Raw genomic sequence first — 24,898 nt, forward strand, 5'->3', positions numbered from 1 at the left:
CTTATATAGACAAAACAGAAGTGTTTGTTGACACCCAGGGATGAAGGAAAGAAAGACAAGAAGGAAGGAAGGGAGAAAGGGAGGAAAAGAAAAACAGAAATCATAGACTTTTTTACAAATAGATCTGGGTTCACTTTCTGCTCTAGCACATGGGTGAGGAAGAATTTCAGTCACAGAATTGCTGTGAAGTGTAAGAAACATGCTTGGAATAGTGTTCCCTTCCTATGAAAACTTTGAGTGAGGATTAGTGCCTTTAGATGGTGGCCCCCAATTGAATAAAAAATACCCCTGTAATTGAAGACTCATTATTTCTGGGGGGAAAATGGTGATCTCTAAATTATTTTGGCTATGGACTATAGCTTGCTGGCATTCGTGTACTCCTATGTGGGTACATTTATTTATAACCCAAAATATATTTATGACTGAACTACTGTAGTTATAAAAATGTATAATTTGGAGATTTTTAAAGGAGTAAATTAAGATTAGAGTTCCAATATATTTCCTGCATGATGTGTATGTCTCATTTCAAAGATGCCTTAAGAGGACATGGTTGTGATGTGGACAATCTTCTCTATAGGAAAATAATCTGCCAGCCGTGGGCAGGTCTTCATCATGTGAGAGACACTTAATTCAGGTTGTTTGGAAAAGTCTCTACGCCATATTTGGAAATGCAGTAGTCACCACCAAACATAGATATCTTCCCAGTCATCCTAGAAATGTTGGCCACATCTCCCCGGGCCTTCTTCTTGGGAAAGAAATCTTAGTGTCACCTCTCTGGGACCACCCAAGTTTCCAACCAGCATCTTTTAAAACTGTCCTTGATAAGCCAGTCATTGGAGATAGAAGGTACAACCATGGTGGCATTATTTACCATACCTCAGAGTCAGGGAAGAAACTGAAAGATGAACTAGAAATGGGAAAGCGCTCTCCTGCCAAGAGGATACAGTGCAGAGGTCACCCGAGAGCCAGGGAAGGAGTTCTAAGGAACCTGATTAGCTGGCACCTCGACTGGGTACTGCCTTTTTCAGAAGAGTGAAAAACTAAATTTCTGTAGTTGAAACAAAAAACAAGCAAACAAACAAAAATCAACCAGAAAACACCAGAGAGGGTGGGGAAGTTTCTTCCTCTGGAAAAATAATCTCAGAATTTAAAGAGTTCAGTGTCCTCAGCCCAGCCAGGTCCTCCCAAACATCCCCAACACGATTTAGAGGATCCCATTCCTCTCTGAACAGCAGCACCCCACCTCCAATTCAGATACCCTTTGAGGCTGAGTGTTAAACTTGTGCTATAATTCAGCCAATCAAATAATGAGGGCTGGTTTTTGGGTTTTGGCAACTTCAGCTCTATGGCTAATGGGGAGAAGATTCTCCTTTAAGACACATGTGGAGACTTTTAGATTCTTTATGCATGTCTTGAACTGGGAATTTGAATCTTTGAGCCCTTATTTTCCTTTATTAATTTGTCTTCATACTTAGAAGATTTTAGATTGTTTATGTCTATCTGGAGCTTATGATTTTCCTTTAGTAGTTTGTCCAGAGATGTTAAAAGCAATCAGACAGCATCAGTATATTTCCTATTTTTCCAAAAATGTTCAAAAGTATTGTTTATAGAGTCACTGAAGGCAGGAAAGAATTTTGAGGGGTCATTCTTGATCTCAGACCTTGCTCTGCTATATGCCCCTTACCCTACCATAGTCATCTGGCTCTCCCACCAGAGGCCCAAAGCAATGGGTCCACCTCATCTTGGACTGGAACCTCCAAAATCATGATCCAGGATGAACCTTTTCTCTTTGTTACGTTGATTATCTCAGGCATTTCTTTTTTGGTTTTTCTCCGGTACCGGGAACCGAACTCACAACTTTGTGCTTGCCAGGCAGGCGCTTTTGCCGCTGAGCTAAATCCCCAGCCACCTCAGGCATTTCATTATAGTGAGAGGAAGCTGATTGACACAGAGAGTAAATATGAAAGGACCTAGCACAAGACTATAGACTAGAACCATGGAGATGTGTGAGAGATTGGGTTTTATAGGAAAGAGATCTTGAGAGTGGAGAAGCTGGGAGCAAGGTGATCCTGAGAACCTGACAGCACCAACCATCCCCTCAGCAAGTTGGAATTGATGACCTCGAGGCACAATAGGGTAATTTCTGAAAAGGTTGAAAGTTACAAGTTCGTGAAGCTCTTTTACCTTTAGTCAGTGAGTCCAGATTTAAATTAGAGATAGCTAGACCCTTTTTCATCTGAGTTTCATTTCTGCAGCAGAGAAATGGGAGAGAAAGAATGGAGAAAAATAAAAGGTATTTCCAGCATATCCTTACAGTTACAGCAGATGGCACAATTACCTTATAGTAAGCTCTGTGCCTATGAAATCTTCAGGGCCCCAAAGTGTTTCTTTTAGAACTCAAACATCAGGTTATGGGGACAAGAGCAAAATTAAAAGTACCACTGTTTTACTTTAAGTGTGATTAAAATGTGCCAACCTCATCAGTTAATTATAAACATTATTACATATATAAAGATTATTATTACCTATTGAGGCTGAGGATGTGGCTCAGTGGTAGAGTTTTTGCCTTGCATACACAAGGCCCTGGGTTCAATCCCCAGCACTGAAAAACAAAACAAACATCAAAAGATTATTACCTTTAAAGAGTTAGAAGTAATTATCAAAGTGTATTAATGGTAGCCAAATTGTTTACAGCTAGTTAGTGGTAACCATATTTTTTTAAAAATTGGATTTCTTTTTTTTTTTAAAACTATAACCCAGCTTTGTCTATGAGGTATGAGGATTTTCAGTTGGGTGATCAATGTATATAATGAGCCCATCGTCTCTGCCCTTTGTCTACGCTTTTTTATGGCCTTGGTTTGTTGCCAAGAGCATGAGAAGCCAAGAAAAACAAATTAAACACTTTCTTTGTCAGGCATAAATTTTAACCACAGAGCTGTGTTGCTGTTAAGAGCTATGAAAAGGCTTTGCTTCCTCAAATCTCAAAAAGGAAGCTATTTCACTTTCCTCAAACAGAAATAGCCCCAGGACTAAAATACTCACTTCCTTTAGTCACACCTGGGACCCAGGGCCACTGCGGATGGGAAGACCAAGGACCAGGCAGAGAATTTTAATTCCCTGTTTCTTTTCAGACTTGGCAATGGGAGGGATATGGACAGAAGGAAAACACGAGATAACTACCGGTTGAATCACAAGGAAAACCACAACTTAAACAAGTCCTGGGCCAGTTGCCAACTAGGCTACCACCTACAGTGTCCTGCCCTGGCCCTTCGGAAAGTAAACATTAATTTTGAATAGAGAATTCAAATTCTCCCTGGCCAAAGGTTTTTCCCAAACGACATGCTGAAAGTACATTGTCCTGATGACCTTGTCTTTGAAGGAATGCTGAATTTTACTCACTGAGAAATTTTGTTCTGTAACAGTATAAACTATGATATCCTGCAATACTTAAGATTATGTCAGTAATATTGAACTCTTTTCTCTGAGTCACTCTGATACACAAGCAGCTTCAGCATACAATCCAGGTGCAGAGTTCCAGAGAAGGAACTGCAAATATCTATCTTAACTGGACTTTCTAAGGAAAGAGGACCCAGGGACCACTTGCTGTCCAGACCTGAGATGGACCTTTTCCACATAGCCTTCCTCTGCCTGGAGCATATAAAAAGAAGCCCAATGCATTCCCCACACCTATAATAATTTTTTCTGGAGATGACTCTTGGACCCTCTGATGTGTGGGCTCCATCATGACAATGGAGCAAAACACCTGACTCGGTTGGACCTCAGGTTTATTCCCGGTGGCTTGAGGGGGTTGGGCTAGGAGGCCACCAAGCACCAGCCTCGCTGTGGGGTTTTCCATCTCTCCTCCCTCAGAGCGCTTGTTCAGGATGCCAGCTGGCCCTGACGCGTGGGCCACACTGGTGCGAGGATGAGAGCAAAGATCCGTAATTGACAAGTCAGTGGAGTGTGGAAAACTTAAGGGCTGGAGCCCAACTTCAGCTGGTCCTGTCAGGTGTGCCCCTACCTCCCAGAGGACCTCGAATGATCTGTTTGTGTTGTAGGCAGCTGAGTTAGATGGAAATATTATAGACGGTCAGATAGGGCTAAGCCCTCAAAGCAGCCAGCGCAGAGATACCTTGCAACTGTGGGGGAGACAGACACCGCCAGACCTCAAGACAGAAGATAAAACAAATGCCCCCGCATCCCTCCCTAAAGATAAGCATCAGGGATTGATATTCTAAATAGGTCTCTATCTCTTTGAGAACGCCAAGAAGAGTCACTAACGCAACCCCCTACAGGAAAGCCCCTGTTCTGCATACTTGCCCACTTGCAAATGACTCGCTTCCTCATTTGATCCCGATTGAATCAACTTTACCTGAGCAGTTCTGCTCGTAATCTTATTGGCTGACCATAGTTTTGTCCCACCTCATACCCACCTTGCGATTTCCCATGTTTCCCACCTTAGACCCGCCTCAAGTCATGGATTTGCTCTATAAAAATCCCTATAAAAGGCAGGGTCCTTGGCAACCCACCCAGGACCCCTTCTGTCTCTCTCTTGGACAGAAGCTTTCTTTTCTTAATAAATATATTTTGCTCTTAATCCCCATTGTTCCTAAAATTCATTCTTCAATTTTAGACAATGCGAACTTGTACCAGACATCCAGCAGGTTGGGAGTTTCTTTCCCCTACACATTTGGAGTTTTCCTCCAGTGATCACTGAAACTTGATTTCCTTCTTAGAGTCAGTTTCTGCCAGTTCCCTGGGCTGCCTCTTGCCTCTTGCCTACAACTGATAAAGAAGAAAAAACCACTCACACAAATCACACCATGGTGATCAGAATACAGGTCACATCTGATTGCCTTATACCAAAGCTCATCTAGTAGTACTTTTTGAATTCTAAAATTTTTCATGATTAGCCTTTGGCTCAAATCAGGTTTTCCTGAAGTGATGGTTAGGCAAGTTTGGGAAATACTGATTTACACAAATGATCTATCCTGAGATCAACTAAAACATACTCAGTGTAACTGTGTGGTGTTTTAAGGTATTGTTTTAGTCTGAAGCATTCCAAAACTCTAAATGTACAGGGGAAAGAAACTCCCAACCTGCTGGAATGTCTGGTACAAGTTTGCGTTGTCTAAAATTGAAGAATGAATTTTAGGAATAATAATTGCTCAGGGAAGCACTTTTTTTTTTCTTTAGACAAAGTCTCCCTGTGTAGTTCAGGATGGACTTGGCTCAAACTTGCAGTGATCCTCCTGCCTCAGCCTCGAGAGCTGGGATTTCAGGTGTGCTCTACCGCACCGGTCTAGTTCAAGCATTTTCTTACAGAGGTTACGCTGTTAGATTACGCTTTGCCAGTAGAGGGTGCTGAAGGGACGGTACAGGAGGAAGGGGATCTGTCCCCAAGTTAGTGGGTGCTTGTATGCAGCTCAGTGTCCTCATAGCCCTTGACCTCCGTGTGTGACCTTCTGTGACCTCCGCCGGTGTCCCAAGTCCCAAGCCTGTCCCCGCAGCTTTCCACCTCTCTTTGTGCACCTGAACGCGCTCTGCGGTTTGTTTTCCACGGCAGCCCTGGAAGTGGACCCTGTGTGCCCCTGCTCCCTGCTCCGCGTGCCAGCTCTGGGTCCTACAAGCCAGCGAGCTTCCTTGTCATCTGGCTGACTTCAGCCACATCAGAGACCCAGCTGTGGGCAAAGGCTTTCCGGGCAAGCATCAGTTAGCTCAACACATCTGACATAAGCAGTCCTCCCCTGACAGCTTCATGTCTTTTTCCATTACACTCCTTTAAATGCTCCTTTAATTTGCTTCCCATTTACTGATTGGAACCAGACCGAGACACACTATAATGGCACAGAACTCTTAAAAGCCTTGTGTCTTACTATATACAAATTCCAGGTCAATTAAACATAACTGCTCAGTTTTTGTTTTTATTTTTTAAGATAGGGTTTCGCTATGCAGTTCAGGCTGGCCTTGAACTCAATATGGAGCCCAGGCTGGCCTCACTTGCAGTGATCCTCCTGCCTCAGCCTCCCCAGGTGCTGGGATTATATGCATGGGCCACCACGCACCACAATATTTTCAATTAAATATTGTAAACTATAAATTATTAGGGAAAATATAGAAAGTTATTGTTATTATTTTGGATTGAAGGAAAGTCTTTTTCAGCATGAAGAAATCCAAGCCATAAAGGAAATTAAGAGATTAGACAAACTGGGCAATTTAGTGAAACCCTGTGTCAAAATAAAATGTTTTAAAAACAGCTAGGGATGTAGCTCAGTGGTAGACTGCTTGCCTAGAGGCTCCTGGTTTAATCACCAGAACACTGGGGCAGGGGACAGCATATACTGTACATGAAAATTTTCTAAATTATAAAATGTAACTTCATTAAATTACAAGGAGGTAGTATCAGTAATTAAAAACAAACAATTTGATAAAAAAAATAGGTAAATGATTTTGTCTTTTTGAGGCAGGATCTTGCTATATAGTTCAGGCTGGCCTTGAGCTCACTTTGTAGCCCAGGCTGGTCTTGAACTCACAACGATCCTCCTGCCTCAGCCTCCGAGTGCTGGGATTACAGGCATGTGCCACCACACCCAGCAGTAGATGATTTTAACAGGACTCAAAGAAGAGGAAATATTAGTTGCTAATAACTACGTAAGAAAGTTCCTGGACTTACAAAATAAACACAGCATAACTAAATCCATGAGACTTTTTAAAATAGAAAGATAGGCAATAATTTAAAATGTCAGTAATGCTCAGTACAGAGGGAGATGACATTATTGTATTCAGCTGGTAGAAAAGCTTGGCTGTAGTTAGTTCTTACTGATAATGGTTAAGTACAAAACAGTCTACATAAACTCTAAAAGGGATTGGTTGCATTGGATCTGTTACTTTCAATACTTTGCGATATTATAACCTCACTTAAATGGATTAGCTCTATAATCAGTGTGACAGAAAGATGTTCGCTACGTATTCTTTTGTAAAATAAGCTGTATTGAACTATACAAAAGGAAACCACACAAGGGACGGTATGACCCGAGCTGTGTGTTGGCAAGTTCACACTTACCTCTAGGGAGAGGAAGAGTTGTAAGGTGCCAGACAGGATTCAGGGACCAGTGACCAGGCCATGAGGACTCTGGAAAGAGCGATGTCAGTGAGGGTGGGAAGTTGCTGGGTTTTGGGTTTGTTTTTGAAACAGAGTCAACAAGACACACAGATTACATATGGAGTTAAGGGCAGGGGAGCTGTTAAGGGTAGATTCTGCAGCAGAGAGGTGGTATTATTTATTAAAACGAGGAAGAGTGAAGAAGAAAGTGATTTGGGGCAGGAAGATAAATAATGGTTCTCCTCGGAGATGTTAACTTTGATATAATATTTCTATTTGAGTGTTGTACTTCATCTTTTGTGGAAGACCAAACATTTAATGTACCTATTCTACTGTGTAAAAGAGATGCGGAAAAGACAATTGGGTCCATGGGTCTGAATTCCAAAAAAGAGATCTGAATTAAAGGAAGTTCTTTGTTGGAACTTAATTTCCACAGCTAGGTATGATCTTTCTGTCATCTGAGTTTAGTACATCTCATGGCTCTTCTCGCTTTATTTCTCTCTCTCTCCCCTCCTCCTTTCTTTCCACTTTACTTTGTAGAGAATTTTAGGTTCATGGCTAAAGTAAGTAGAATTTACAGAGGGTTCTTCTATATCTTCTGACCTCCACATTCATAGGTCTCCCCCGTTATGAGCAGCCCCCACCAGCCGTGCACATTTGTTACAGCTGATGAACCTACACTGATACCTCATTGTTGTCCAAAGTCCGTAGTTTCCGTTGGGATTCCTTCCGGGTGTTTTACCTTCTGTGGGTTTGGACAGATGTGTAATGATGTGTTCACCAGTGTCATGGGAAAGACTTTCATGGCCCTAAAACTTCTCTGTGCTCAGCCTGTTTATCTCTTTCCTCTCAGCCCTGGCAACTGCTCTTTACCCTCTTCTCAACTAATCCTTGTATTTTTCTCTTATTTCCCTTCTTGATTCTAAATAGGTACAGTTTCCTATGTACCATCCCTGTCTACTGTCTTTACATTATGGAATTTCTAAAGTAAATTAAGATCCAGTAAACTGAATATTAACTATCAAGTAAAAGTTAAATTTATTGCATATAATGCTTTTTAGTCTATAAAGTTGCTTATGTGTACTTTTTCTTAGGAAGAAAGAAAGAAAAGAAAGGCAAAAACAACTCATAGCCTGGAAACCTTGGACAGTCATACTTTCAATTTTGATGAATTCAATTTTGAGACATCAAGAATTACTTGACTCAAGAATCAGTTCTGAAGATCTTAATTTTGAAGAATCAAGGTATACTCACTTCTAGATACTTAATGCTGCTAACACTGGGTCACTGTCCCCTTTCTTTACCTAAAATCTAAGTTTTGCCGAACATTCTTTTACTAAACGAGCAAGACCCAAGTAGGGACTGCCGTCCTTCTCCCTAAACCAGGCACAATCAGTCTGCTTTCCTGTTTTGCCACTCCGTTTCTGAATGGCTTCTGGGCCCTTCAACAACATATCATTTCTTTTTTTGTTGTTTTTGTTTTTTTCCGGTACCGGGAATCGAACTCACGACGTTGTGCTTGTCAGGCAGGCACTGTGCCGCTGAGCTAAATCTTTCATATGTCTCAATAACTAAATTGAGTGCATCAAAAATAAAAGCAAACAAGAAGCAAAAAAGGAATGACATACCCTGGACCTGGGGGTCTGGATAGAGGTTTCCTCTTTCTTGAACTTATTCGAAAAGAGCAAAAAACCTCGGGGGTGCCTGGAGGCTGCCCGCTTACCGCGGCCCTCTGTGTCCCAGTGTTCTGTCTGAACAGAGGCCGCACTTGTTTCACCCAGCCGGTCCCCGCCATTTGCATAGTCATGTGGCGCTACCTGGCAGCCCTCGCGGGCCTGTACCACCTCATGCGCTGGCACCGGGAGAGGCAGGTGGTGAACCACCTCGAGGACAGGTATGTGTTCATCACGGGCTGTGACTCGGGCTTCGGGAACCTGCTGGCCAGACAGCTGGACATGCGAGGCTTGAGGGTGCTGGCCGCGTGTCTGACGGAAGAAGGGGCCGAGCAGCTGAGGAAGCGGACGTCAGCGAGGCTGGAGACAGTGATCCTCGACGTCACCCAGACAGAGAGCATTGCTGCAGCCGCCCAGGGGGTGGAGGAGCGCGTGGGGGACAGAGTACGGCCACGGGAGTCTGTCCATTGGGCAGACTGCTTTAACCTCAGTGTTTAGAATGGCCAGAATATGTGCTAGGTGAGAAGTCTTGGGGGTCAGACTGAGTACATACTGGGGATGTGTTTTCATTCTATCAGGACTCACAAATATGTTAGCATTCATAGAGTAAGTGAATAAATAGTTATACTTGGCACTGCCTTGATAAAAATCTGGCTTTCTATATGTCTCTGTCTTTCTCTATCTCTGTCTCTATGTCTGTCTGTCTGTCTGTCTGTCTCTCATATATACATATGAGAGAGAGAGAGAGAGAGAGAGAGAGAAGAAGTACATCGGCAGTGAGGAAATAGGATTTGCATGTGTGTGTCTCTCTGTGTGTTAGAATGAAAATTAGGAGAGCAATGAGAGAATAGAAGGAGGTGACTATAGTGTAGAACATCTAATTTAAAGTTATGGAAGCCTTGGAAAATCCAGAGTAAAAAAATATCACCTCTGATTCCCTTAACACAGGCTGTCATTCTGCTGCCCTTATTTCACTGTCTGACTTTTCCAGGAACAGGATGAACCTGCTTTCTCAGACTTGCAAGATAATGAGAATGAGAAGGACTCGCAAGATAATGAGAATGAGAAGGACTCGCACCAAGGGAGGTTTCAACCAGGCAGACAATGATTTCGTGACGAAACAGTTGATAATTGAGCAATAGATGATGAAGCCACAAGTTACAACACAGTATTCGGTGCTAAGATGGGAGAAGTAAGGGGACCAGTGCTAGCTCGGGACTGTCATTGTAACAGCGGGAAAGTGGAGCAAAAGAATGGTATGCAAGTAGTTCTTAAGGTTTAATGATGAAAAGTTCGCTTCTAGTTCCACTGTGAAATGGAAAGCTGGCACATTCTGGAGAGGGAGCACAAGGGCAAAGGGTTACGATGTGAAGTGATATTTCGCTTTTTGTTTGGTGTTTCTTCCCCTGCTGGGTACTGAGACTTAAACCCAGAGCCTTGCACATGTTAGTCAAGGGCTTTACCACTGAGCTACATTTCTGGTCCTTTTTATTTATTATTTTGAGATAAGTTCTCACTAAGCTGTCCAGACCACAAACTTATAGTCCTTCAGCCTCTGCCTCCCAAGTAGCTGGGATGACAGGCATGTGTCATTGTGCCTAGCTGAACTACTTTTTAGTTTGGTGAGAAAGGAAGTCAGTTAAAAGAATTTTTGATGAAAGGTGTGTGAGGTAGTGAGCTTTGTCTGTTTGGTTCCCTGGTGTGCTCCAAGCACTTAAAAGACTGTGTGGCACATCCTAGCCACTCAATAAATCTCTCTGGAAGAAATGAATTTCAGGTGTTGTTGGAGCTCACCATTAGTGGTGTCCATGAGTTTGTGGTGGTGCCAATAGACTTAGCTGTGTGATTTTTATCCAAAATGGCTCAGCCACTTCCTGGAATATGTGCCTAAAAGAGGCAGAGTCAGGAGCTTGATAGGTAGAAATGTTGGGAGAATAAAGTGTCAGTGTTTAAGATGATGGGTGCAGAGTGTCCCATGAATTATATCCTTCAGAGGAAGGGACTAAAGCCAAGAGGCAGACTGGAGGGACAAAATCAAAGCATCAGAACCGGAACTTGACATGGGAGAGTGCATCAGAAAGTTGGGCATCAGTGTCCAGCTGGGCATGAGGGAATGAAGGGCCTCCCTTGGTCCCTCAGTCTTAGCAGCCTCTGAGAGGGCCGTGGCCAATACCAAAGAGGACGATCTCAGGACCCTCTGTCCTCGACCACTCTCACATAAGATCAGAGAGGATTGCTCAGGGTGGGGGCCAAGTTTGTTGCCATCACTGTCTTAGTAATCTTTTGGAGAATCTCCTCTGAGGAACTTGGCAAAGTTCCTGTGGAGTCAGCCTCTGAAAGTAGGAGTGGCTGAGGAGGAAAAGAGGGTTGTAGAGGGGGCCAGGACTGGGCTTCTTTCACCTGAAGCAGTCATATGGCTTCGGGGACCTGGAAAGGTAAGCCCTCCATCTTCCACAGCCAAGGTGGGCTTCCAGCACCTGCCGAGTACCTGCATCAAGGAAAACAAATCCTCACTGGGTTCTCAGGCCATGTTCCCAACACAGTGAGGGAAATTTCTGGTTGGGAATAGACATGGGACTGCCAGAAGAGGGCAATGTGTAGCTGGCGGCAGGCCAGGAGTGGCACTCCTACCTGGATCCTACTGAGGCAAGAGACTAGGGAGTGGCCAAGCTGGCTGGGAAAGCAGATGTGACCTGTTAATCACAAAAGCCCAGAGCACATGCACAGAACAGTTCCCAAAACTCTACGTGTGGTCTTCGTGCGATAACTCAAACAGGTTCTCAATAGGACGGCCTGGATCTGACGTCAGCCTGAGGAGCGGGTGATACAAAAAGGAGACCACCCTGAGCTCTGCCTTTGTGTTCTTTCCAAGTAGTCTCCGCTTTTCCTAGTTTTCCTTGGCCCAGACTTGCTCTGCAGAGCCTGTTTCTTTTCCTGTCTTTAAGAAATGGAAAACCTTGCTACCTTTTGCACTTGTTTTGACCAACTCAAGAAACCACAGCTAGAAGGAGCCTTCAGCACCCCCAAACCTGGTAACATATTTGGCAGAGCCGTCCAGGAGCAGAAAGGCCTTTTGGGCACGTTTTTTTGATGTTGTTTCTCTCTAAGATCTATAGCTGAGAAGGTGTTTTTCCCTCCCTTCTCCCCTAGGAAAGCTCCAATCCCTTTTCACCCCTTCTCCCCCAGGATGGGTTTTCATCCTTCAAAGAGCTCAAATCCTTTTTAGTTATCAGGGAGAGGCAAGGAGCTGGAGGGTGATAACAATTAATGGAAGTTGGGGAATGTAGTACAGATAGCATTCTGGGGCAGAGGAGACCACTCCCCTCTACCCACTTGAGCCTGGGAAGCACCCCAGGGCCATTCCTCCTTAACCTCTCTGCTCCACCCACTTGAGCTTGAGCAACACCTTAAAATCATTCCTGTATCACCCCAGACCAAAGCTCACGTGGGCCCTTTTTCTTCTTTTTTGCCTTTTATGGGCTCTGTTTCCTCTTTGTTGTTCCAGCACTGTTTTTCTGTTCATGATCTTCAATAAAGAAGATTTATTGATCTTTTCTTTCACTACTAGGTGAATGCTTTGCAATTCCTTGCTTGCTATACATAAGAGTTTGGAATCTGTTGGATTCACCACATGGTCAGAAACTCAGACAGTTTTCTCATGGAGCCAGGAACAGCTTTCTGGTGTGTCCCACCATGTGTGATGGGGGACAAGGAACTTATTATGGCCTGTTTTTCCAAGGCAATAAGAGGCCCATAGGTCCGCCTCACATTCATCTCCCCTTTCCTTTCTTTTCTTTCCTATTTTCAGTTACTCCTTACAGTAAAAAAACAATAACAGAGAGCCGAGTATTAACTTAGTTGCAGAACAGATCATTCAGTTTCCATGTGTGTGACCTGGAATTTGGTATGCCTCTTTGTCCTCACATTTCTGTTCTCTGTGATACTTTACTCACCTTCCTCCCCTTTTTGAGAAAAATACCTATTGGTAACTTGGTGTCCTGCCTGAGTAGCCATCTACTCCAATTTATTCCTCTTTGCCCTCAAAGTCTCACGTGTGCTTTTCCTCTAGATGGATTTTTGTCTCTGGGTATCATTAACGAGTTGCTTTTTCCAGGCCTTGTTTCACTCAGTCCACCTTTCTGCCATGATTGGCAGCCATTTTGGTGCATCATGTGAGTTAGTCACATTGGTCAGCCATTATGCTGTGTAACAATTTGACCCTGAAGGAGTCATAGTGGGTCACAGGGTATGGAGAGTTCTTAGGGGGAAAAAAATAATAAGAAGGCACCGATGCTGCTCACTTTACCAGAGCTATCTGCTGGGACAATTGAATCTCACTGATAATGCTCTGGGGACTCAATGGGTTTGTGTTCTTCTGCAAGGGATACTCTTTGAAGGATCCCAGACCTAGTCTTCTGTCTGTCCATAGGCCCCATGCAAGTAGCTAGTTGGAGCCCCAACCCCATCTTTACTATTGCAATATGGTTTGGATCCAGTAACTAGTGAATGGCAAGAGATGGGTACAGAATGTTTTGCAAAAGGCAAGGGAAGTGGTGTAAAATCCTTTATGTTCAGGCTTTTATGGCTGTTTATCTCTGTAAAGGCCCCAAATCACAGAACAGTATTTAAAGAGGCCTCCAAAGGGGGAAAAAAAATGGTATCTTTGATGATCATGTTCTAGATGCCTACCTATCTCTCAGGGGGATACAGGTCTTTCTCACCTGTTTCCACCAGAGATCCAGTATTTTCAAAAGACCCTGGTAGGGTTTGCAGACAGTGCCTCGGGACCCTATGACCCAAATGCTAGCACAGCCTTTTCAGCGCTCAACACTCTGGATCTAGATGAGGCTACAAGGAGAAGAGCTGAGAAAAAAAGGCCAAGATTATGGCTGTCCCAGTTGGCAATGCTTTAAGCACTCCCCAGTTGTCCAAGGGAAAACTCAGGGCCAGCCAACGCCTATGAGAAAACCAGACAGTGGGCACGCAGCTGTACCAAGCCACTACCCAGGAAGGTTGGAGGCTGCCCACTGGCCAGGTTGAACACTGAGAAAGGTGAAGAGGTGAGGGACTGAAGACTTTCTGAGGTCCTTGGACCACACGGTGTAGGCCCCACTCACCATCCACCTGCTCCTGCCACACTGCCCTTTTGAGACAGAAATTAGTGAGACAGGAGTTAGGATTCCACTAAGCAGCCCCAAAATGAAATTGGGACGCCCAAAATGGAGTGTTCTGAATCACTCTCCTCCAGGGATCTTACAAAAGCACGTGCTAGGGGTCTTCTGGCTATCTGGGACCTCTCCAGAGCATGGTCAGACAGGCCATTGGCTCAAGGGCACATGTGCCTGCATGGGTGCTGTGCAAACACTTCATAGATTGGACCCCAAAAAGTATGTCATTTCCTGTAAGGTAGAGATTGTATTGCTTACGCAACAGCCTGAGGTCCCTTCTAGGCTCCTTAAAAACTTCTAAGCAAAGGGCCTCCATGGGCATCCTGCTCAAGACCCTCCAGCTAGCAGGAGCTCTACTTCCTTGGCTTTATATCTTTTACTTTCTTACCTGTAAATAAATTTCTTCACATCCTACCACCTCTTTCTACAGTTTTATTCTTCATCACCATGAGACATGACCCCAGTGTTCTCATATCACTCTCAAGTGCTGGATTTCATCTTGTGGGGAGATTGTATCTCATGATTTCTGGGAAGAACACACCACCAGCCTTATCTGGGGAGAAGTTGGACTGTGAGAAAGGATTCAAGCTGGGCCTGGAGCCTGACCTGAGCTAGAGCGATGGGCCTGGGTGGGGCAAGATTTGTGGTAAAGGTAGAGTCTGGCCTCGGGGCATGGCCTCTCTGGAGCTATGGAAGCAATGGGGATTCTTTAGGCTGCATTTGAACTGGTAACATATAAATGAGTCCACTGAAAAAGGCAAAGGAAGATTCTTTTGGAAAGCAGCTACCGGATACCAGACAGTAGCCACCAAGGACTAGCTATGCAAAGAGTAGACCTGGGAAGAGCTGGCCTCATTTCTGCTGCAAATGTTACCCTGAAGTCTTGGGATCAGGATGCTGCTGAGAATTATGCTGCTGTTCTGGCTTGCCCTAGGTCCTCCAGAAGGATAGGCTTTAGTGTTCTGCCTGTCACCAAGTGACTCTAAGGCAGTGCCTCTCGATGGAGAGGAATTTTGCCCCACCAAAGGCCATTTGATAATGTCCAGAGATATTTTTGATTGCCACACCTGAGGGTACACCTGAAGCCACACCTGAGGAGAGAATTGTAGTTCAAGATCCACGGTCAATGACAGTAGTAGTAAGACTCAAGGGTGGATTGTGTGGTATTTACTAAGTGCTTTCAACTACTTTATTGCATGCATTCTCACACCTCTGTGAGATAACAATCTTTACCTCTGAGGAAACGAGGGAACCTTAAGGAGATGAACCCACTTAGGTAAACCCACTTAGCTAAGCCCAGGACTAGAAATTCAGCCTTTCTCTAAAATCCTTCCCTAGCTAAGTGGACACATTGAGCAGCTCCTCCCTGCCCTGCTGGAAAAGAGCAAAACATGTGAGGTTACCGGGTAGGCTCTGCCTGCCTTCCTATGAGCTTCCTTTTGGAACAGTTTATATTACAAAAGGTGATATCCTCAGAGAACAGTTCCGTCACCCCACAGAATTCATGGACAGATTAAGGTTAACTCTTAGAAAACCTAGGGCTCGATACTCTGCAGAACCTTTCTGTTAAGCAGGCAGAGAATAGGGGGCTGGTAGGACCTACTTCTCATTTTCTTTCTCTGCACTAAATTCTAATATTCATTCATAAACACAGAACTTTCTAAACTTGTTAATAGTTGTATTAATAAATGCTTAGAAGGTGCAAAGCATTTTGACAGCATCCTGGGAACCTCGGGGTTTTAAGAAGAACAAAACCGAGAACATTCGAGATAGCTACAGCCTGTACAGCAACCTGTTATGATGCAGGAATGCTGGTGCATCTGCCAGAGATGGACCATTCTCTCTTTCCATTCTCTTTGTTAAAAAATTATTTAAATTGCCATATAGCAAAATTATTTTTCTTGTGGATAGTTCTGTGAATTTAAACATAAAAACATATTCTGTAACTATACCCTAGTAAGGGTACAGAACCATTCTATTACCCCACATAACTCCCCCAAGCACCCTTTAGAGTCACACCTTCCCTCTACCTATAGACATACCAGCCATGGATATTTCCAATCACTATAGTTTCACATCCATCCAACATGACAGATCCATTCACTCCAGCCCAACATCTCTAATGTAGCATCTCTAATTACAGTATAAACTCAAAGCATAAAGAAAACTCCCCAAACCCTCATCTAAATCCTATCAGCTCCAAAATCCCAAACCTCATCACATAATTTAATCAGTTACGGACAGGAAGTCTGGGCAGAGTTCTTCTCTAACAGTGGACCTGTGTGATTAAGTAAACGAGTTGTCTGTTCCCAGCACGAAGCGGGGATATAGCTAGAGGATAACAGTTATAGGTTATAGATATAATGATCTAAAAGCATAAGGACAAGGAAGGTTAAAAAGGAGTCTCCAGGCCAGTGTTGTTTAAAATACAGCCAGGCAGCCATCCTGAAGTTTCCTGGCCTGGAAATAATCTGTGTTCTCAGTCTGTGTTCTGTGCTCTGCCCTCCGTCCTCTGGGGCCACACTCCGGGCTCTTAGATCTGCCCTAGAAGCCACCCTTATTTCACGAAAGTTAGTGTGCATTTGTACTCGAGTAGTTTTTTTTTTTTTTTTTAAACAGAGTTGCCCAGGCTGGTTTTGAACTCCTAAGAGCAAGTGATCCTCAGCCTACCAAGTAGCTGGGGCTGCAGGTGGGCACCAGCGTGCATGTCCAGCTGCAGCTGAGTATTTTATCAGCCAATTCCCTCCCAGTGGAATTGAGAATTTGACAACCTTTGTTCAATTCATAGTCATGTTCTCCCTTTCAGCCCAAGTGGGCAGTTTTCCTGCTGATAAAAAATGATCAAGAATCTTGTGGGCTCTGCTCGATTTTGCTCCTGCTTCAATTAGCTGAGACTAGGGGGGCGATACCATGTGACCCAAAGTCTACTTACCAGGGAGTGTTAGAGCAGATTCTTTAACTACAGGAGAACCTTCCAAGAGGGGGTATGTGGGATGGGCTGTGGGATTAGACAGATGGGTATATTCTATTTTACAAAAAGGTCTAGTTCTTTAAAATGCATTTCAGATTATAAAATTTATAAATACAGTATACCCCCTGTGAAGCTGCAGTTCCGAGTTTGCGGACTCAGTCGTTCCTGGATTTTTCCTTAGAACCCAATTATTGTTCGCAGAAACCCCCGCAATTTCGCAGAACCTGCAAATGTCTTCTCCAGTTGTTTTCTTAGCTGGAGGTTTGCAAGTAGCCAATCTGAGAGCGTTAGTCAGTTCTTCTTGTTGCTGATTGGCTGTTGCCCTGGAACCCATCTCGGGCAGATGCACCAGCATTCCTGCATCATAACAGGTTGCTGTACAGGCTGTAGCTATCTCGAATGTTCTCGGTTTTGTTCTTCTTAAAACCCCGAGGTTCCCAGGATGCTGTCAAAATGCTTTGTGCCTTCTAAGCATTTATTAATACAATATTTTATTAAATTACATAAATGCGGAGACATAGCATATGTAGTGTTTAAACTATAAAAATAGGCATTTATAGGCATTTTTCTGACCATATCTCAAATTAGCCTTTTTTCACAATTTGCAGATACTCTAGGAATGTAGCCCCGTGAATTTCTGGGGTCCACTGCCCATTAAGTGTAGAAATTATGGAAACTATAAACATAAAAAAAATAAAAAATGAAATCCCATCACCTAATGAAAAACAACTGTTAACATTTCATTACACATTTATTTTGGATTCTTTGGTTTCGTTTTCTTTTTTTATTTTTGTTTGCAGTACCAGGGATGGAAGCCAGAACCTTCCACCATTTTTCTACTGTTTATTTTGAGATAGGATCTCCTTGAGTCACCAGATTGCTCAGGCTGGACTCAGATTTTTAATCCTCCTACTTTGTAGCCTCTCGGAGTGCTGAGACTGTAGGCAGACACTTGCATGTGAGATATATGTCCTTTTTGTTTCTTCATCCCTCCATGGCCTTTTTTTTTTTTTTTTTTTTTGTGGCAGGAATCAAACTCAGACATGCTTGTTAGGCAGGTGCTGTGCCACTGAGCTATATGCCTGGCCCTGGGTGGCTTTTAAACAACGGTTCTGGAGGTTAGAAAGTCCTACTCTACAATGTATGTCATAATATTCCAGGGAATAAATATCAGTTGAAGTAGAAAAACAAAACCACAGGCAGTATTTTAACAAAGAGAATTTAATATAAATTGTTAACCAGTGATTGGGAGAACGGAAAAGACAAAAAAAATGAACACTTGGGATTTATAGAGGGGGAAATTGCAAGAAGCAATGGCCACTCCTAGAGACAGGAAAGAAAGGTCTGGAGGATTACTGGAATCTGTGCTCCAAGGATAGACCACAAGGGAGATGGAAGCCAGATCACTGGGGTGGGTCCCGGCTGGCTGGTGCTGAAGCCTCAGGCTGTCCTTGTAGCGCTGGAAGCCAGACCTCCGGGGAAGAGGACCAGCTGGCTGGCGTGGCATCCGGCACAGGAAAGAGCAGCCACCCGCAGTCAAGCTTGCTCCCGGAGCCAAGCTTTGATGCCAGAGCGAAGAAGGGTTGTTTGGGTGGCAGAGCCAGGAATGGAAAGCAAACACAAGGGAGGAAGCCCTATACCCCTTCCAGCCTCCTGATCTCCCTATAGGCTCCCTGTGAGAAGATCCTAACAAGGAAAGCCGGCAAAGGAAATACGGCTTGAAAGTCCCAGGCACGGTGTCATAGAACCCAGCAAAGAAGAAAATAGCCTCACAACCCAGTTCATCCTTTTGGCTATTTGGTGTCTACTCAATCCTTCTACGTATATTGCTCTTCCTTGTGTGCCTTGCCGACGGGGTGCAACTCACCTTTGTACAAACGAAACCAGTCACATTCTCTCCTCCCAGTGAGAAGACAAGCAGCTTAAACGTCTTTCTCTAGAGGCAACCGAAAGAGTTGGCAAAACAAACAAACAAGGACCTTCTCCCAGGCCTCATGAAAGATGCAGCTCATTTTTCATTTCCCAAAGGGAGAAAAGAAATTCATTATGAAGAGCTTTGTGTCTCTGAAGCACAGCCTCTTTAAGCTGCAGTGATTGTTCCACTTGTGCAATGCTACCTTTACTAAATTTCTTTTTATTCAATCTGGAGGCCCCAGCTAAAAGAGCATTCCCTCTTTCACTGGTACTTGTTCGTGTGAGTCCCATTAACTACCTGACCCCATGTTGTTCTTTGAAGTAGCTACCTTAGCAGACTTAGGAATCAAAGGGACTCAATCAGTCAGGGTCTCTGTACCACTCCTCAGATTGATTCAACAGTCCTGACAGCCTCGCGCCCTGCCTCACTCGGTAGCCTCTGCCTTACTTGCTTGCCCGAACCCTTATACAATTTTTTGACTCAACATTTGCCACTAATACTCACCTTAGCACTCACCTATGAGTGACATAGTTCTGGTTCTGTAACTGCTATTGCAATCACAGGCTCCTCTTGCTGGAGTCCACCCAGGGCTTGTCCAGCTGACCCTAAGGATCGAGCGCTGACAATGTCTCTGTACACCTGAACATTCCCGCCGGCACACTCTCCCTGCCTGTGTTTTCCATGCTGACTCTACACAAATGCATAACTCAAAACTTTACTGCAGTCTGGGTTTGCAGTAATTGACTTGAAACCACTGACTGTCATGAGTTCTTCTCCTGGCATTAGCTTCCTCTTGGAGATTCATAGGCTCCCTTAAGCCCAGACAACCAGATAATCTTATTGCCCACTGGAGCTAGGCTTGCTCATTTCAATGCAATCAGTTTTAGTTATAATCCTTTAATTGTAAGAAATAGAAAGCTAATAGGTAAAAAAAAAAAAAAAAAAGAAAGCTAATAGGTACATTCTTATTGTTCTACAAGATTTTCTGGAACACACTCTCTCTCATTCTGTACAATGATGACCAAATCCAAATCTATGGGTTTTTCTTTTGAGGCTCAATATCTTGAATCTAGAAGGGACCTGGATTTGATGGAATATGTAATCTTATTTTCAAGACGGTAGATGCCTTTTTTTGAGACAGGGTCTTGGTATATAGTTTAGACTGACCTTGAACTCATTATATAGCCCAGCTGGCCTCAAACTCATGGCAATCCCCCTGCTCAGCCTCCAGAGTGCTGGGATTACAGGCATGTGCCACCACACCAAGATAGATTTTTGATTCTTCAAGGTCAAGGTGCTGGCAAAGGTAGGAGTGAACAGGTTGTTCAAATCTATTAATATCATTTCTTTACTAGGCTCCTGTTTACTTCTTTCCTGGGAAAAAACCAGTAGAAGTGTGTTACGTAGACACGTGGAGGTAAATGCCAACTTAGCTAACAAAATCCGAAGGAGAATCTTATGTGGAATGGGAAACTTGAGGAAGCGAGGGGAGCGGATCCAGTAGCTTTTCACTGCACCCTTACAAAACTAAGGAAATATGTCACTTAACAATGTGTACATGTTTAGAAAAAATGAATTGGTAGGCGATTTCATGGTTGTGCAAAGATCGTAGTGTGTAAATACACAAACTAGGGTGGCTACACCATTACTAGGTGATATAATTTTATGGGATCACCATGATATATGTGCCATGTTCTTCATATGATTATGCCACAAATGACCATATTTGACTACCTGTGTCCCTATACGATGTTTGTAAAAACAAAATTTAAAATTACTCAAGTGGTGGTTTGGGGTAAATATCAAGAATACAAAGCAAAAAATAAAAACCACAACCATCTCACTACTCTAGTATAATTGCGGTTTAAAATTTAAGCTAAGAATACTTCCTCCTAGTTGAATATTTATCAAAGCACATTGCTGTTGCATCTCAGAGCTCAACTGAATGGAACAAACACACATTGGGGATTTGCTAGGTGCCAGGTATTGTTTTAGGTGCCAAAAACATGGAGGTAAGACGCAGTCCCTGTCCTTTCATTCTGTTATGAGTTAGATTCACTCTAATAGAAACAAAAGCAACATGAGGTTTTGATTACCTCTGTAAATCTCCATTTTCATTTCTTTCTTATTAACAAACCAACACTGTACTTATTGAATTTAATCCTTGCAGCCCCAAAAGTGCTGGAAAGAGCGGAAACTGCCAAATCCAGTAATGCACTTTCAAAATGAAGTAAAATACAGGATAATCAGAAAGTTACCAGATTTCATTCTTATACACTGTACTCATAAGAGCTTATAGGCCTTGACTTAGGTTGACCTAATTATAAAAGTTGGAGCACTACAGCTGCCTGGGGGCTGCTAGTGTTTGAGTTCTTCCAGTGTTATAGTCCCAGTAAGAAAAATTGCATTTTAAGCTCAGTTTGGATCGAGAAGGGCACAGTTTCTTCTCCTATACCAATCTGACAAAGGAAAAAATTAAGCAAGGCAAACAGATGAGAAAAGTGCTTTGTACCAGAGCTGTTTGACAGGATGCAGGCTCCGGGATCCACTGAGTTCAGTGGTGGGGCTCCCACGTGCTGGTGCAGCACAGCATGGTGTGCTCAGCACATGTCTGTGGAGCCAACTGCCCAGGTTGCAGCCTCAGCTCTTCTCTCACTTGGTTCTTCCTCTGTAAAGGGTGGTTTGGCTTAGAACTAAAGAAATTAGGTGTTTATAGCAGCACAATTTGTAATTGCTAAATTGTGGAAGCAACCCAAATGTCCATCCACCTAGGATTAGATAAAAAAATTGTGGTACTTTTATATAATGGAATATTACTCAGCTATAAAGAAAGATAAACTCGAGGCCTTTATAGGTAAATGGTCACAACTAGAGACCATACTCATAAATGAAATAAATCAGACCTGCATGTGCAAGCACTGCATTGTCTCACTAGTGTAAAACCTGAAGGAGTTAATAAAAACTTGGAGGTATGATAGACATTGTGAAATGAAAGGAATATGCTCAAGGGTAAAGGGCAACTGGGATGTGGGAAAAGACAAGGGAAAGAAGGAGAAATTTTGTATGTATGTATATACAGGGTAATTAACATAGTTGATCTACTGTTTTCTATTTCTTTGCTGAAAGAAACAGTTAATGAGTCCTTGATTGATCCATATTGCATGTCTCTATTTGTGTTCATGAGAAACCACTGTGAAGATATCAATATGTAATACAACAAGCATTGTTAATTTCCTACCACTTTGTAACTCTGTATTGTTCTTTTGCTATTTTGTAAATGGTTGTGTGTCTGTTAATGTTTTCCTCCTTTTATTTTTAAAATAAAAAAATTAATAAATAGTCATGACAAGAGAAAAAAAGAAAGAAAAGAAATTAGGTGTTTTTAAGTAATATTTCCATCAAGTTTCCTGAGTGAACTACCCCGGTACACTTTGCAAGCGTCTCTCGTGGGTGGGGCAGCAGACCACCTAGCACAACCCTTTTCCTTAGCCACATTTTTCTAGGCTCCAGGAAGCCCATCACGTCCTGTCAGAGGCTCCCTACTCACCCTCGCTGCAGTGTGTTGAGTACACATGTGTGGGACATGCACACCCGGGCTTGGTTCTCCAGGACCTGCCTTGCCCAGTGAAGATCTGAAGTGTCTCGTGGTGCTTCACCATGGCACTTAAAAACCATATCTTGAGTAGAGTTACTTCTAAGATGAGTCACTCCATATTCGAATGACAGTATTTCTAAACTTGTTCTCAAATTCTGAGCTCATTTCCTAACCTAGAGCCAACAGCACCTTCAGTGTTAGTGACCTAACATTTATTTGCACGTGAGGGATAAGGTGTGACTGTAGTGGTTGGCAGAGAGGAAGGAAGAGAAGAGCGTATGGCTGAGGCAAGCCTAGTTAATTCTCCGTGACTATCTATTTCAGTAACTCTAAAACTTTGTGCTTATTTTGCTTGACTTGCATTGGCCAAATACATTTTTAAAAAAACCAATTGTAACTAGAATGACCCTAGAACTCTGAGCATAGAGTCAGACACATTAATAGACTCCAAGTGGGGTGGCATCTGAGTATGAGAATTGTGGTATTATAAAAAGACAGCATAGAAAAAGAATCAAGCTTAGAATATAACTGGAAGTCATCTATTAGGTCCGATCAGTTGGTAAAGCTAGCTGGACTACCTGGACAGAGTTATAGACTTAAATCCGCATGAGAATTCGAGGCCACATGCTTCAATGTGTGTGCACCCCTTGTCTGGCATAAGGACATTAAAAGGAGCTTCTAATACTTGTCCTTCAACTGTGAGAAAAGTCATCCTAGATGTCTACAGTTATAAACATTCTCATCTCAAGCAAAATTTTAAGATCTACATGCAGCAAGGGATACCCTGGAGGGCAATGTTAATTATTCCACATGAAATAATTTTCTCTGTAGTGAATCTGAGGGGAGCTTTAGAACACTGCAAAGGTGGCAAAATATAGAGATGGTCAAGAAAACCAAACACCAAGTCATTATTCTGAGTCAAGTTTGGGCATAATTTATAGCTGCATAGCATGGAGTGTATGTACTTAAAACACATGAGGGAATTTGACATGTTAAACATTTCACATCCTAGGCTGACAGAGACACTAATTCCAATGTGTAAATATTAGTATATGATTAGATTTGTGATTCTGAGTCCTTGACAAAGATGGAAATGGTTACATCGGTGCAGCAGAACTATGTCACGTCATGATAAACTTAGGAGAAAAACTAACAGATGAAGTAGACGAAATGCTCTGAGAAGCAGAAATTGATGGAGACACACAAGTCAACTATGAAGAATTCACATACAGGTAATGACTGCAAAATGAAGACCTGCTTTCAACTACTTCCTCCCCAGAAGAATCAAATTGAATCTTTTACTTACCTCTTGCAAAAAAAAAGAAAAAAGTTCATTTATTCATTCTGTTTCTATATAGCAAAACTGAACGTCAAAAGTACCTTCTGTCCACACACAAAATCTGCCTGTATTGGCTGGCGGTCCTGTCCCCTAAAGATCAAGCTACACATCAGTTGTACAATATAAGTAATGGTACTACCTTAACGATAAGGAAGCACTTAGTGGACTCCTTAAAGTTCCATTTGCTAATGATTAACACACTGGGCTGGCCAGTTTTTCATGCACACAGCTTGATGATTGAGCAGTCAAGCATTTGTATTAAAATCGAAAAATGAAAAAATGAATTCCAAACCTATTCAGATGGGTTCAAGTTTAATTCATTAGTATAAATTGTCGTGGCTGGTTTACTGAAAACAAACACATTTAAAATTGGTTTACCTCAGGACGATGTGCAGAAAATGGGTGGAGGATGAACTGTCGAGATGTAGCCCCATGGTAGGACGATCCTCGTGTACTTCCCTGTGATCCGACCCATGGTGACAATGACACACCGTGCTGGCAGGTTTAGCAATGTCTGCATTGTACTAAAGTGAAATGGGTGTCAGTCTGTCACACTCACACAAATTTTTAATAAGAAATCTTTTACAAGGGAGCATCTCTGGACTCCGTTTTAAAATCCCCCTGCACCATGACTTGGAGCTGGCAGTGCAGGCTGTGGCTGTGGACTTCAGCACAACCATCAACACCGCTGTTCAAAAAATTGCAATTTACATCCATTCCAAGTTGTAAATACTAGTCTTTTTCTTTCCAGTAAAAAGACCATTAACTTAGAAAACAACGAAAGAAAATTATGTTATAAATGTAAATATAAATTTATACACTCTACTAGAAAACTTAAGAGAAAATGGCTTTGCAATATTTATATGCTGCATCGTTTGATTTAGAAGGCTGTTTGAGGTCCTGAACCACACAATTGATGTGCCTTAAAATAAAATTAAATGGGAGATTTATGAAGAAACAAATTTGTCAAGGGAATTTTTCAAGGGTATTTAATTAACAGAATAAAATATTATTCAAAGTTCCTCTTAAGAGGGGCTGGGGATTTAGCTCAGCGGCAAAAGCGCCTGCCTGGCAAGCCCAAGGTCGTGAGTTCGATTCCTGGTACTGGAAGAAAAGACAAAAAAAAAAAAAAAAA

At 42.8% G+C, this 24,898-nt stretch overlaps 1 pseudogene; it reads right to left on the minus strand.

The window, feature by feature from the left end:
* Positions 1-625: 625 nt before the first annotated feature.
* LOC106149942 overlaps positions 626-24,898 on the minus strand; it is a 57,854-nt pseudogene continuing 33,581 nt past the window's right edge.

Source organism: Chinchilla lanigera, unplaced genomic scaffold (assembly GCF_000276665.1).
Source record: "Chinchilla lanigera isolate Chin_1 unplaced genomic scaffold, ChiLan1.0 scaffold00057, whole genome shotgun sequence".
NCBI classification, from domain to species: domain Eukaryota; kingdom Metazoa; phylum Chordata; class Mammalia; order Rodentia; family Chinchillidae; genus Chinchilla; species Chinchilla lanigera.